Source organism: Poecilia formosa, unplaced genomic scaffold, assembly GCF_000485575.1.
Source record: "Poecilia formosa unplaced genomic scaffold, Poecilia_formosa-5.1.2 Scaffold123, whole genome shotgun sequence".
Taxonomy (NCBI): Eukaryota; Metazoa; Chordata; class Actinopteri; order Cyprinodontiformes; family Poeciliidae; genus Poecilia; species Poecilia formosa.
Window position 1 is genome coordinate 1,756,878 of NW_006800062.1, and position 13,922 is coordinate 1,770,799.

The window sequence follows — 13,922 nt, forward strand, 5'->3', positions numbered from 1 at the left end:
GGAATAAAAATAATATATATATATATATATAGATATATATATATATATTTGTACAGTTTTGGCTTAATTACTGCTTTGAGTAATGGCGCAAAAAGAGATTATGAAGTGCATGCCATGAATAGGGGTGCTGCGCCTCTGGGGGCGCCAAAGTAATGGTGGAAAATAGCATATGATTGAAACAAGTCGTTTATATTGTGTCTATATACACCTCAAAATGTTCTTAGCTGGAATGTGCAGATATAAAAAAGGCAATTTGCTGGTGCAGCTAGTGATTAATCAATTACTAATTTAGCTGAAGATTATTTAAATAATCAGATTAATCGTTTCAGACTGGGAAACTAGGCTGATGTGACATAAATCCAAAAATCAAAGCGCATCCAGAAAGAGAAAGTCACAGAATACCAATCAGATCAGCGCTCTCATCACCCACTAGAGAAACAACACAGCAGCCCCAGTGATTAATAATAACTTCATTAGGCCCACACTGCTGTAGCCTGTCCTTCAGAGCACTTGAGGGAGGTCTTCTCATATGGCTTCCTGCATCAGATGAGTGCTATCTATTGATTATATTGTACCGGGCCTTTTTAATGGTGAAAAAAGTGGGCTATTTACGGCCCGCCTAAGTCTGCTCTTCCTGCTAATCTAATCCCCAAGCTACTCATGTGGTCATTCCTTCCAAGAAAGCTGAGAGCTCTGTGTAACTTTATACCTGCAAGCCCCCGAGGAGAGGCAGAGCCAGAGGAGAGCGTGAAGGAGAGGAAGAGTGCTGCAGATGAAGAGTACGAGGTGAAATCATCGTTATAAACCGAGCCTGTCCGACCCGCTCTCACCCAGAACGGCAGAGTTTAGCTTCGGTTCCGCTCCGCTAACTCGGCGCCTCCTTCCTGTAAACGGAGTCCTACAGCTGCGTTTCCATTACTACATTTTCGATATTCCGCTATTGTTGAATAAACATAATTTCCACGTGAATAAGTTTTAATAACATGATGGGTTATTTAAAAATGAAAAGCCGACGCCATTACCCCACCTCTTCCTGTCGTTGTCATTCTTTCAGTAGTAACTTCCGTTTGTTGATCACATGACTGGCGTGATGCGGAAAAATACGCAAATTTTGATACAGTTGAAAATCCACCTTATTCTACTGAAAAAAATTACCTTTCTATTTACATTTCTAATTACCATATAATTGTGCAAATTAGAGTTACGAAAATAAATTTGATTAATGGAAACTCGTCAATTTCGGAAAAACAGTTTTTGCGCTGGTTGAGGGGGGTGGTGGGTTTCCAGCCATATCAAAGTTAGCGTATTAATATCTTTTTTGGAAACACTTTTTTTCGCATCACAAGAATTATGAGATCAACAAACAAATCTTTCTACTGGTGGAAAAGACAAAGACGACAGGAAGTAGTTGGAGGATGATGGCACATCGTGTTATTTAATGACCAATTCATGTGTGATTCTATTTGGGTTTCTTATTTAATGGAAACAACGCAATTGAGAAAATGTGTTTTTACAACATGAGTGGAATATGACAGTTTTGAATAATGCAAGTTTTTTTCGAAATTGGTTCGCTTCCATTCAGCAAATTTATTTTTGTAATTCCAATTTGTACAATTTTAAAGTTGATAGCAAAGCAGCTGTTACCTAAAAAAATAAGCACATTGCTGCTGTATACAAACACACAAATACACAAATTTTGACACGGATAAAAAGCCACCTTATCCAAAATTTCAGCTTTTAAAAACTGCTGTGTTTCCATCGCTTTGTTTTCATTCCAAATATGAAAACTTGATGTCGAAAAATCACAATTTCATAATTACAGTGTTTCCAATAAATAAGAAACAACACATTAATTAGTTTGCTCACATGATCAGTCTTTAAAGATCAATCATCCTCCTTCCACTTCCTGTTGTTTTCTTTGTTGTTTCTACCAGTAGTAACATCCGCTTGTTGATCACATGACTTGCGATGCAAAAAAAGTGTTTCCATTGCAGTTTTGTGAAATACGCAAATTCCGATATGGTTGAAAAATCCTAGTGCAAAAAGTTTTATTGAAAAACATGAATTTTTTTGTTGGCTATGTTTTCATTGAGCTAATTTATTTTCATAGCTCCAATTTGAATTGTGCTGAATTGAAACAATAAATCAAACTGTTGTTGCTCGACTGCAGTCAGAAATGGTGATAAAACGCATTCAGGAAACAGAAAATAAGACGCAACACATTCATTCAGATGATATAACCCTGTGAAACAGACTCTCTAAACCTTTCCCTACCAGTCTGCCCTCCACCTCTCCCCCTGGTTCTCACTTTCCTCACAAAGACTGGACTGCCTTTTGTTCACGAGGCACTGAAATCCAAGACGTTTGGGCCGGTAACATCTTTCACTCTCCAGGCCCCACTGGAGCATTAGCTGCAACCCGATACGTGTCTTTTCAAAGCTTTGTATTATTGGGTAAATATGGGTCACTTTGCAGCGGCCCATCATGTCGCTTCGGGGGAGCTGGAAAAGACGAGCACAGGTGACGAAGACAACTGAAGGACTCCGAGTGTGTGTCTGTGTGTGTGTGTGTGTGTGTGTGTGTGTGTGTGCGCGTGTGTGCGTCAGACTGCAACTGGGACAAGGGAGCATAATGGATAGGTGGCTTTTTAAAAAAAACAAAAACATTTCTTCCTGCTTCTGGAAATCAGCAACACCTTGAATTAAATTTAATTCTTTAAATTCCACCATTTACAATGGAAAACACAAGTTCAGATACATTGTTTAAAAAAATCTCACTTTCCAACATTAAATCAAAATCAGTAAAATTTGTCCTTTTTACATTGTAAAAAAAAATGCAGATTATTTCACTAAGTACTTTTTCATTAGTACTAAGGAATTGCTGACTTAAAATAAACCCCTATAGCTGGTTGAAAAGTTACTTCTGAGTTTGTGTTGTTTTATTTCAAGTGTACTAAGATATTTTCACAAGAAATTTTTTTTCTTGTTTTGTGTTTTTTTGTGTTTTTACAGTGTAGTTCAGTTAGTTGGGGTTTAGATGGGTTTTTTTCTGGTTTCTGTCTTCAAATTTAGAAATTAAAATTAATATAAGGTAATTTTATTTATACAGCACATTTTCAGCAACACTTTGGAAAGGCCCAGCTCTATTTTTAGTTAACATCTCAAACACGCCTCTTCCTTGTATGACATCATAGTTTTTGTGTGAAACATGTAAATCAACCACAGAATAAAACCAAAATACGATTTTAACACTGTTTATTGCGGTTTAACATTGTTAAAAGTAGATGTTTTATGTTAATTACAATATTATAATGTAATTTTATTGCGTCATACTGCCCTGCGACAGACTGGCGACCTGCCCAGGTGACCCCGCCTCTTGCCCGGAGCGTTAGCTGGAGATAGAGAATATCTCCCGACCCCATTAAGGGACAAGGGTGTAAAGAAAATGAATGAATGAATGAATGGATGGATGGATGGATGGATGGATGGATGGATGGATGAATGAATGAATGAATGAATGAATGAATGAATGGATGAATGGATGAATGGATGGATTGCGTCATACTTCGTAATAATATTACACAAGTAAAAGTGAAAAGTACAGCACAGTAAGGACACTGTTTCCATAATGTTACTCAGGTAAATATAAAAAGCTACCAGAGTTGGGTAATAACTAGTTACATTTACTTGAGTAACTTTAAAAAAACAACTTTTAGGAGTATTTTTACTTGAGTAAGTTTATTATTAAGTATTTCTACTCTTACTTGAATAAAACTTCTGGATTTTCTATGCACTGATTGAAAAGCATGTTTTAATAGGAAATTCACCCGCACCTGCAGTTTCTGTTAAAATATTATAAATTTTTTATTGAAAGAAACTGATTTGGAAACATTTATTTTGCCTGATTTTGTTATTTTTTGTCACATATGAATTATTGTCGTTTTGGTCTTTAAAATACAAAAAAAAATTCCACTTAACTTAATATTTTGGTCCATCTGGTTGTGTAATTTTTAGTTATTAAATGATTAAATAATTTGATTAGTTACTCAGTAAGTGAGTAGACATTTTACCAAATATCTTAGATGGCTACTTTTTACTTTTCCTTGAGTGAAAATATGTTGAAGTAGTGCCAAAAATGGTACCGTTTTTGATCCTCTACCCACCTCTGTTAATAACGACAGCAGATTTTCTTGACCGGACTCTGAAAGTCTCCCCCACTGCCTGGGAAACGCAGTGCTGCACCGTCTCTAATTCAGAGTGAAAGGATAAGTGGCAAAATGTTCAGCATGGCTTCCAGATGAGAACGTGTGGCTTCTCCTAGCGTTTGTGCTCAGTGATGCTGCAGCGGGATGGAAATGTTTGAGTTTTCTGATGACGAAGAGTGGGGAAGCTCCAGAAACGGAGATGCAGACCCCATGTGTTGGCTGGATCTAGATTAAAAATGGAAGTCAGACTGAGATGGAAGGAAAATGAGCGTGTAATAGCGCAGCTAGCAGACGCTTAATCGACAAGCGAACCACAGAAAAGGCGTCTGAGCGATCGCGATTAAACAAAACTCACTGAAGAATCAGCGCTTGTGGTTTTGTCTGTTTCTACGCTTAAGGTTTTTACAATGAAGCAAGCTTGAAGAAGCTGCTAGAGTTTTGTTACGGAAAGAATAATACAAACCCAGTTCTTTACAGAATCAAAAGACTAATAATATTCACACAAAAATGCTAAATGCAGTCCAGTATTCAGAGCACTTTGTGTTAAAACCACAAACATGTTTTTACTTGTTTGGTTTCATGAGATAGACACAAAATAGATTAAACTAAAGAGTCAGGAAACTCTGGAGGAGCCGCAGAGATCCATAGCTCAGGTAGAGAATCTGTTAAAGCTGCAGTGTGCAACTTTTATAGAAAAATATATTAGTTTACATATTTGTTGAAACTGAAACTATGTTGCGACAGTTTGATCTGAGCCAGATAATCTGAAAAGGTTCCTCTCTGCTCCCAGAACTAACTAGAGAAAATTTTTATTCATCATAATTTGAAACAGATGAAGCTAAAACTCCTGAGGAGCTTTGGGTAGAACATATTACAACCAAAAATGTTTTATGTTAAATGCTAAATGAGGAAATATTTTGTACGGTTTTGGTTTAATTATTGCTCTGATTACGTAGTTCTTTCAGCAAGTTGCCTTTTTTGAATCTGTACTCTCTAGTTAATGATTAATCGACTGCTAGATTAGTTGGGGATCGTTTCAATAAACTAAATTGATCGACAGATGATTAGGGCCACTGAAAACAAAAAATAAAAATAAGTTTTTTTCTCAAAATCCTTATTTTCCTCAGAATTTAGACTTTTTTCTGAAAATTCAGATTTTTTCCCTCAAAATTCTGACTTATGTCTCAAAATTCAATTTTTTTTTCTTAGATTTCTAACTTTTTTCCTCCAAATTCAGACTATAATTTCTTAAAAAGAAAAAAAAAAACAAGACAGAATTCTCCAATTAAAGTCAGATTTTTTTCTTTTCCTCTTCTAATAGTATTAATCACAATTAATCACTTCAGCCTTAACACAGTATGTAAACTCCTTGTTTTAACTGTACGAATATTAGCAGCTGAATGCAGAGCGAGGATGAGTGACAGGCACAGAGAAGCGCATCTATATGATAAATGCTGAATCTGTTTAAAAAGCCAAGTCATAACCCTGCAGGATGACTCTACAAATGCCCGGAAATCTTCCTTTAGCGCAGTACGTTCCAGCACCGGCCGAGGATTCCTGCCCTGGGAATGATAGGAGCTGCAGGGAGGAGGGAGCCACACACCTGCCAGATGATTTGTCATTATAGAGGGGTCAGCACTCAGCTGTCACCCCCTAATCACCCACCCTACCCCTTTAGTCACCCCCTCCTGCACCCACTAAACTCCTCTCCAGTCCTCCACAAACACCCCCTGCATTCCTGAGGCGGCTCCAGTTTCACTCCATCTGCCCCTCCTTCCTAAGCCAGAGAAAATGTAGCCCTGTGAGAGAGACGGCAAGCCGAGTTCACTGTTTGGATGAGCAATGCAGGCTTAGGCTCCCTGTGTGCAAATCTCCTCCTCTGGGTTGTTTATCCAAAGGCAGTTCGTATCGATACCCGGAGTCAGCCGGAGAAGCACAATCTTACCAGGAGAGAAAATGTAGCTGCGAACCACACATACTCCCCCCCATCCACCGTTTCTGTGGACAAGCCAAACACATAACTCTCACAGGTATACTATATCCTTCAACAGCAGTCTTTCAGCGCGGCGGGTCACGGGTCACGCTCCTTTCCGCTGAACGCTGCTTCCTCTGGGACATGAAGTGTGTGAGACGGATCCTCGTCCCGCTGTCCGGCAGATTATCTCAAGTTGTTCTCTGCGAGTGTGCTTGAGAGAGTACTTACATCACATCTCCTCCTCCATTATCGTGTTTCTCCTCATCACTGCTAACAATCCGGCAGAGAGCCGGGGAGGCAGGCCAGCATGGCTGACTGAAGGAGAGAACACGGCCGCCGTGTTAACAGGAGAGTGAGGCGAGACTCGACATTAACGCTCCTGGAAATGCTCTCATCGGGAGCGACAGGGAATCTATAGAGGAGGCAGCTTGTTGGTGCTGTGGGTACATAAGAGGTGCATGAATGCAGAAAAGGGATCCAGTTCAGTTCCTGGCTGCTGCACTTCCCTTGAGTCGCCTGCTGGGGGCAGTAGAGGCTGGCGCCAAACAAGCCTCTGCCCTCCTGAAAGGCAGAGCTGCCACTCAGTAAGGCAGGAGGGAAGAGAAAATGACATCAGCGTCTTCGTCAACAGACAATAGGAAGATATACATCAACCAAGGCTAAAAGGATTAATCAGATTAATCAATTAGTCAACTGATTATTGACTATTACTTTGATAAACTATGTAAGGTGACCAAGAAGACACCTACAAATAAAATGTATTGTTAAAATTAATTAACTAATTGGTAGCTGGAGTATAAGAAATGGCAGTTTGCTGAAATAACAACAAACCCACACTGTAAAAACACAAAATATTATCAAGTATTTTGCCAAGTTTCTATTTCAGATACCTTAAATAAGACAAAACTAACTTAGAAGTAACTTTTCACTTTGTTTTAAGTCAATTAATCCTTAATATTGATGAAAAAGTGCTGGTTCCACTGGCATTATTTCATCTGTAACAATACATTTTCCCATGTTGTAAGTTAAATAATCTGCCAATAAAACTAGAACCTTTTCATCAATATTGAGGAATAATTGACTCAAAACAATTATATCTTGCTGAAAAGTTTATTGTAAGTCAGTTCACTTGAAATAAGACAAAACTAAGATATTTGAAATATCAACAAGATAGTTGCAATAAAATTTTTATTTTCTTATTTAAAAAATAAAATACTAAAAATATTGCTAAAATTTAATTAGTAGTAATGCAAAAGCTTAAGTGGTTAAAGAAAAAGAAATGTGCAAAATTTTTTTATCCGATTAATTGATCAAATTATCGATAACTAAGACAATCATTAGTTGCAATAAAAAGTTTATTTTCTTATTTATAATACAAAAAAAATGTTGTTCAAATGTATTTCTAATATTACCACAGAAGAAGCTTAAGAGGTTAAATAAAAGTCTGTAGAATATCCCTGATTGTTACCCGATTAATTGATTGAATAATCGATATCTAAGGTAATGGTTGGCTGCAGCTGCCAGCCAGTGGCTGCGGCGACACACCCGTGCAGACACCTGCATAGCGGCTCGACAGGTTGGTAACATTCAGGGAACAAAGCGACGCTCCCACAGGAGAATTCACCCCCGCAGGTATCAGTTACCACAGCATCTCTGGGAAAACCCAGGGAGCTTTTCAATCAGGGAGGGAAACAGGAAAGGAGTAGAGGACATAAAGTACCGAAAGTTAAAGCAAAGTTAAGGGCCGCTATTCATGCATTAAACAATTTAAGCACTCCCCACGGCTAGACCGCTCATGACAGCCGTTTGTTTTGTTTCTGCAGCTCTTAAGAGGCAAAATGAGCCAGATAATCCCCCTGAACATAACCGGGCCGGCGGCCCACAGGAGCGGAGATGCATGGAGTTCCAGTCTGTTTACGTTTGTGGCTATGACGCGCACCGAGTATAAGGTGTGCTTTGCCTCTGTGTGTATGCATAGTTCTGCACACCCACAAGCTTACAATCAAAGCCTGGATAGTATTCCAGTGCAAACATCTCGACATATCTGAGAGCTAAAATAGTCTGGAGGCAGCGACTCACGCATGCAGGATGGCGATGCAAATAAATCAGGAGGCAGGGCGGAGAGTTTTCCTCGGTCTTCCTGCTGTCCCCGTCACCGGGTTTGTTCTGGGAGCATCGATTAATCGCTTGATAAATGAAAACCAGAGCAATCGTTTCCATCTGCAGGATTTATTGGTTTTTTTCTTTCCTCTCTTTCTACCAAGAACTGGATGATAAAAGTCTGGTGACAGTTTTGTTTAGAAAGACGTCAAAATCAATTCTTATCGTTGTTTTGTTTATTTATTTTGGATATTTAAAATGTCTTCCAGTTCAAATGTTAAATGTTCATTAAAATGTAAAGTTTATGCGTCTTTGAGAGTCTGTTCTTTGCATTATTATTATATTACTTTAAAATGGTCTCAAAATAACAATATTATTGTCAATCTAAATAACTTTTGGGACAATTTATCGTCCAGCAAAATTTGTTCTTGTGACGAGTTGAAAATAGTTCATAGTTACCAATTACTTCCTTAGGAAAATAATCAAATTACTTATTTTTACTTAGTTACTTTAAGAAAAAGATACACAACCTGAAAATGCAAGAAAGCAATTTAACTTTGGGTCTAATTCTATCCTTTCTGCATTTTCCATCATATGAAACTCTCTTAAAACTGGATTTGTTTTGCTCTTTTAACACAGAGTGTTGTTAAATATTTATAGCTATTCTCTGCGTATTTTAAGAAAATCAACTCTTCTGTTAAACTTCTAACTATTCACCATTTCAATGAAACATTGACCAACATCTTGATGTGTAACGATGACACTTTACTGGTTTACTGTCTTTTTACTTTGTATTTTTGTGTTTTTATGGTGTAAAGCACTTTGAACTGCCTGGCTGCTGAAATCTGAATTACAAATAAACTTCATTCATTGGTTTAAAATACAATTATTTTTGTGTTTGCTCTCCATCTGAATAATAATTTAGCTTAAAGTCTCTGCTAAATGTACTTCGAATTATTAACATTTACATCTTTTAACACGTTTTGTAGTGTAGTAACGCAGTAATCTAATCACTTAGTAATCCCTTACTTTACTCGTTACTTGAAAAACAGAAATCGGATTACAGTGACTACTGGTCGGTCCTGGTTTCGAGAATCCAGATGTCCTTCAGAAAGTCTCGCTCTGCTCGCCGCTCTCTCTGTAGGTCAAAAATGACTCGCCCACAAGTAAAAAGCTTCCAGTCGACTACAGAGAGAGCTTATTTTGACTCATGCTTCAAGAGAAAATCAATATTTGCACAGATCTATGGGAGGGAAAACAATAGTGATGTGGCCTCCACCAGGCTGGTCTGTTAATGGTCTGTTTACTGAGACAGACGGGATAATGGGTTGGGTGTTGGCTGGTGGAGAGTCAGACGACGGCCGCGCACTTCTGATGCAGTTTCTGCTGAAGAAACTGACAGAAACTGGGTGCAAGGCGGTGGCTTGCGCCGCGGACGCAGGCGGCTCATCCTGTTGACACAGACGGGTTTGCAAGTCAAATAGCCGCCCTCATGCCTCCACACTTTTATAGCGCCTGCTCTCTCTTTTGGCTATGCAAATGATAAATCTGTGCGCCTCAGGACTGCAGGCAACCCTTCAGACGGAAGCAGTGGAAACACTTAAATGGTCGATGATGCTCACCGACTGCAGAATGAACATGGGTCGCTTACTGGTACCAATGGAAACTAAGGCTTTAAAATCTCTCAAAAACTTCAACTCAAAAAGCCTGTTGCCCCTCCCCAACCTGTTGGTGCACAATGCCAATCAGAAATGTAAAAGAGTGCTGTGACACTTTTGTCTTGTATATCTACAGCTCTGGTAAAAACGAAGATCCCACTGGGCCTGTCACGATAACAAATTTTGCTGAGCGAATAATTGTCTAAAAAAATTATTGTGATAAACGATAATATTGTTTCAAGACCTTTTGACACTGATTTAATGGAAATGACTAATAATGCAGCGATTTCCTGCCATAGATACATACATTTTATGTATGTATCTAAATAAACAAAACAACCAAAAACAAAAATAAAATGGATTCTCAGTCTCAATTAACAAAAAACTTACTTAAATAAAAACTAAACAACATAAAGCCAAAGTGGAAATAAATACTGCATTCAACCAAAAGAGTGCAGATTATGAAGTCTGTATGTATATTGCCCTTCAGTAATCACTAGATTTAAAGAAGATGGGCACATCTGACTACCTAATGCAGTAGTTCATACTACACGATTTTTTGCCCCCATTTTCCCCTTACGACAATCTTAGATCGTTGGCCGATCTAAGATTGTCGCTGGTGATTTAGTAACCGATCATCCTGCACTGTGTGGTGGGTTGTGGCCGCTCCGATCTAAATCGGGGGTTTCCCCCGACTGGAAGCCTCAATGCAGCCTGTTGAATGTGACAGGTAGCCAATCAGAAAGCACGGATTCTCCTCCTGCTTTCTGAGGGGAAATTACGGAGGGAAATCCCAAACAGCTGACACGGCACAACCCGAAGTTCAGCCGACATTGGAGATATGTGGAAACAACATTAACGTGTATTCAACATTTCATGCAAAGAATATAGAAATGACAAGGAGAGGAAAACTAGAGCCAAATTGCTACCGCAGTTGATAAACCCGGTAACTTTTCAGCTGTTCTTCTTAACGTGACATAAACAGGTTATATTGATTTTCATTCAGTCAGAACTTTATGCTGATTCTAGCCACATGCATCACAGGTAGATTCTAGGCATTGATTAATGCCTGGTTTTAAAATTAGTTAACTGGACTTGTAGCCATTATTTTGTGCCCAGGTGGCTGGACACCACATGGCACGACGAACCCGATCAAACTGTTATACCTAGGATTTCTCATAAGTGAAATAATCTGCCAGCGAAAAAAGGACTTTTTCATCAACATCAGGGAATGATGGAACAAGCTCCTATATCTTGCTGAAAAGTTGGTTTTGTCTTATTTCAAGTGAACTAAGATATTTGCACTAGAATCTAGACCAAAAGTACTTGGTAANCCTGCAGTGTGTGGTGTGTGACGGTAGATCGTTGTGGTCGCTCCGATCTAAATCGGGGGTTTCCCCGACTGGAAGCGTCAATGCAGCCTGTTGAATGTGACAGGTAGCCAATCAGAAAGCGCGGATTCTCCTCCGAGCTTTCTGAGGGGAAATTATGGAGGGAAATCCCAAACAGCTGACACGGCACAACCCGAAGTCCAGCCGACATTGGAGATGATATGTGGAAACAACATTAACGTTTATTCAACATTTCATGCAAAGAATATAGAAATGACAAGGAGAGGAGTTGGAGCCAAATTGCTACCGCAGTTGATAAACCCGGTAACTTTTCAGCTGTTCCTCTTAATGTGACATAAATAGGTTATATTGATTTTCATTCAGTCAGAACTTTATGCTGACTCTAGCCACATGCATCACAGGTAGATTCTAGGCATTGATTAATGCCTGGTTTTAAAATTAGTTAGCTGGACTTGTAGCCATTATTTTGTGCCCAGGTGGCTGAACATGGGTCGCCACCTGGCACGACGAACCCGATCGAACCGTTATACCTAGGATTTCTGTCGGCTAATGTGTCTCTCAGGTTTTGAAAATGGGCCGACAGTCGGCCAACAACTCGTGTCGTGTGAGCTGGACATTACACTAAGGAAATAGGAAGGGAGGGTGCGTACATCATGGAGGAGCTTAGGATGCAAACAATGTTTAAACGGATTTGTGAAGGACGTACAAACTCTTCACATGAATAACAAGGTTCTGGTGACCAGCACGGTACATGCAGTAACATGCAGTAACACACATGTAGGCTACATGTTCGTCTTAGCTTGCAGATAAAATCTACATTAGCTATGCTCTGAAGTTTAGCTAATGCAAAAATATATATACATATATTTTTGGTCTAGTTTCTAGTGCAAATATCTTACTTTTCTCTTATTTCAAGTGTTCTAACTCATAAGTAACTTTTCAGTAAGAGATAAGAGCTTGTTTTATATCAATAACTCCTTAATATTGATGAAAATACCCTAGTTACATTTTTCCCATAAGTGAAATAATCTGCCAACGAAAAAAGTACTTTTTCATCAACATCAGGGAATGACTGACTTAAAACAAGCTCCTATATCTTGCTGAAAAGTTGGTTTTGTCTTATTTCAAGTGAACTAAGATATTTGCACTAGAATCTAGACCAAAAATACTTGGTAAGATTTTGTGTTTTTGCAGTGTAGAAGAAAAGGAAGTAGATGGAAAGACTGTGATTGACCTGTTTTCCATTTTCCACATAGGTTTTGTATCCAAAATAAAAACATATAAACCTTCAGACATCTCATTAATGAGATAACATACACATAAAAGCCATACAAAAACCTGATATTATAGCAGAAACAGTTTCCAAGATGGCGCATGAAATGGCTACTACCAGTCAGTTCATCCGCCATCTTGGGAACTGAAAGTGAGAAAACGCAAATTGAATATGAGGGAATGAAAATAAATTTCCACCACGTCCCCTAGGGGGCTCCATATGAACCTGCAGACATTATTTGGTGTTTTTTTTTTAAGTGCAGATGAAAGACCTCGGCTCCTAAAAAGGTTCAGGTGAGGTCTTGCTAAGGGCCTCATTCAGCAGCTCTTAACTGCAGCATCAAAGCCGTGTTTATACGGTAAGGAGCGTGAAACGGTACGAAACGAGAGCCGTCTCTCCGAGGTGCCATCAGTCTGCCTCTGTCAGCCCCAGCACTCTGACTTCCTGCTCCCTCTTGGTCGGTGACCCCTGACCCAGCCCCGGCCCCTTCATACCCGTCACAGCTTTCAGATGGATGTGAGCCTCGCAGGGATCGCAGAATGTGGAAAACCCATTCCAGGCAATTCCTAGAGATTCCTGCTGCTGGCTGTTCTCTGACTAATAATCCAAGAAAAAAAGACGAATGATATGACTACACCTGAAACGATTAATCATGATTAATCGATTATTGAAATAACTGTCAACTAATTTAGTTATTGATTAATTGTTAACTGAAAGATCAACACACTCAGAGTACTAATTAAGCCAAAACTGTAAAAATATATAAATAGACTTTTTGTTTTTCAAATTGAAAAAAAAAAAAACTTTATTTAGTGTCAGCTGGTTCCAACTCCATAATTTTTTTTTACTAAAATAGATTAAGCTTAAGTGGTTAAGTGAAAAATCTGTAGAATGTGCCTGTTTTTTAATTCGATTAATCGTCAGAATAATCGATAAGTAAAATAATTGTTAGTTGCAGCCCTACTCTGAAATGATTAATCGGATTAGTCATGATTAATTGATTATTATTAAAGTAATTGTCAACTTATTTAGAAATCAACTAATCATTAATTAGAGCATTTTTCACATGTTGATGTTTTTTTAGCTGCAGAAGAATCGTAAAAAATGGTAAACAATTGAAAGGATTGATAAATTATTGTGTTTTGTAAAGACTATTTTTAAATGTATTTCTAATATTAATATAGAATAAACTTAAGTGGTTAATTGAAAAATCTGAAGATAATCAGTAGAATAATTGATATAATTGTTAGTCGCAGTCCTATTCATAACATAGGCTGAAATAATTAATTATGATTAATCGATTATTGAAGTAATCTTAAATAAGACTAAATATTTAAGATTAAATATGTAGACTAAACTA

The 13,922-nt window shown here is 38.3% G+C and overlaps 1 protein-coding gene across 1 annotated transcript in view; it reads right to left on the reverse strand.

Moving 5' to 3' along the window:
• Positions 1–7,336, reverse strand: part of slc38a6 (solute carrier family 38 member 6) — a 36,245-nt gene extending 28,909 nt beyond the window's left edge. The window contains exon 1 of the mRNA XM_007561168.2: positions 7,326–7,336. The gene's annotated coding sequence lies outside the window, so the exon portion shown is untranslated. The remainder of the gene's footprint in view (positions 1–7,325) is intronic.
• Positions 7,337–13,922: the final 6,586 nt, after the last annotated feature.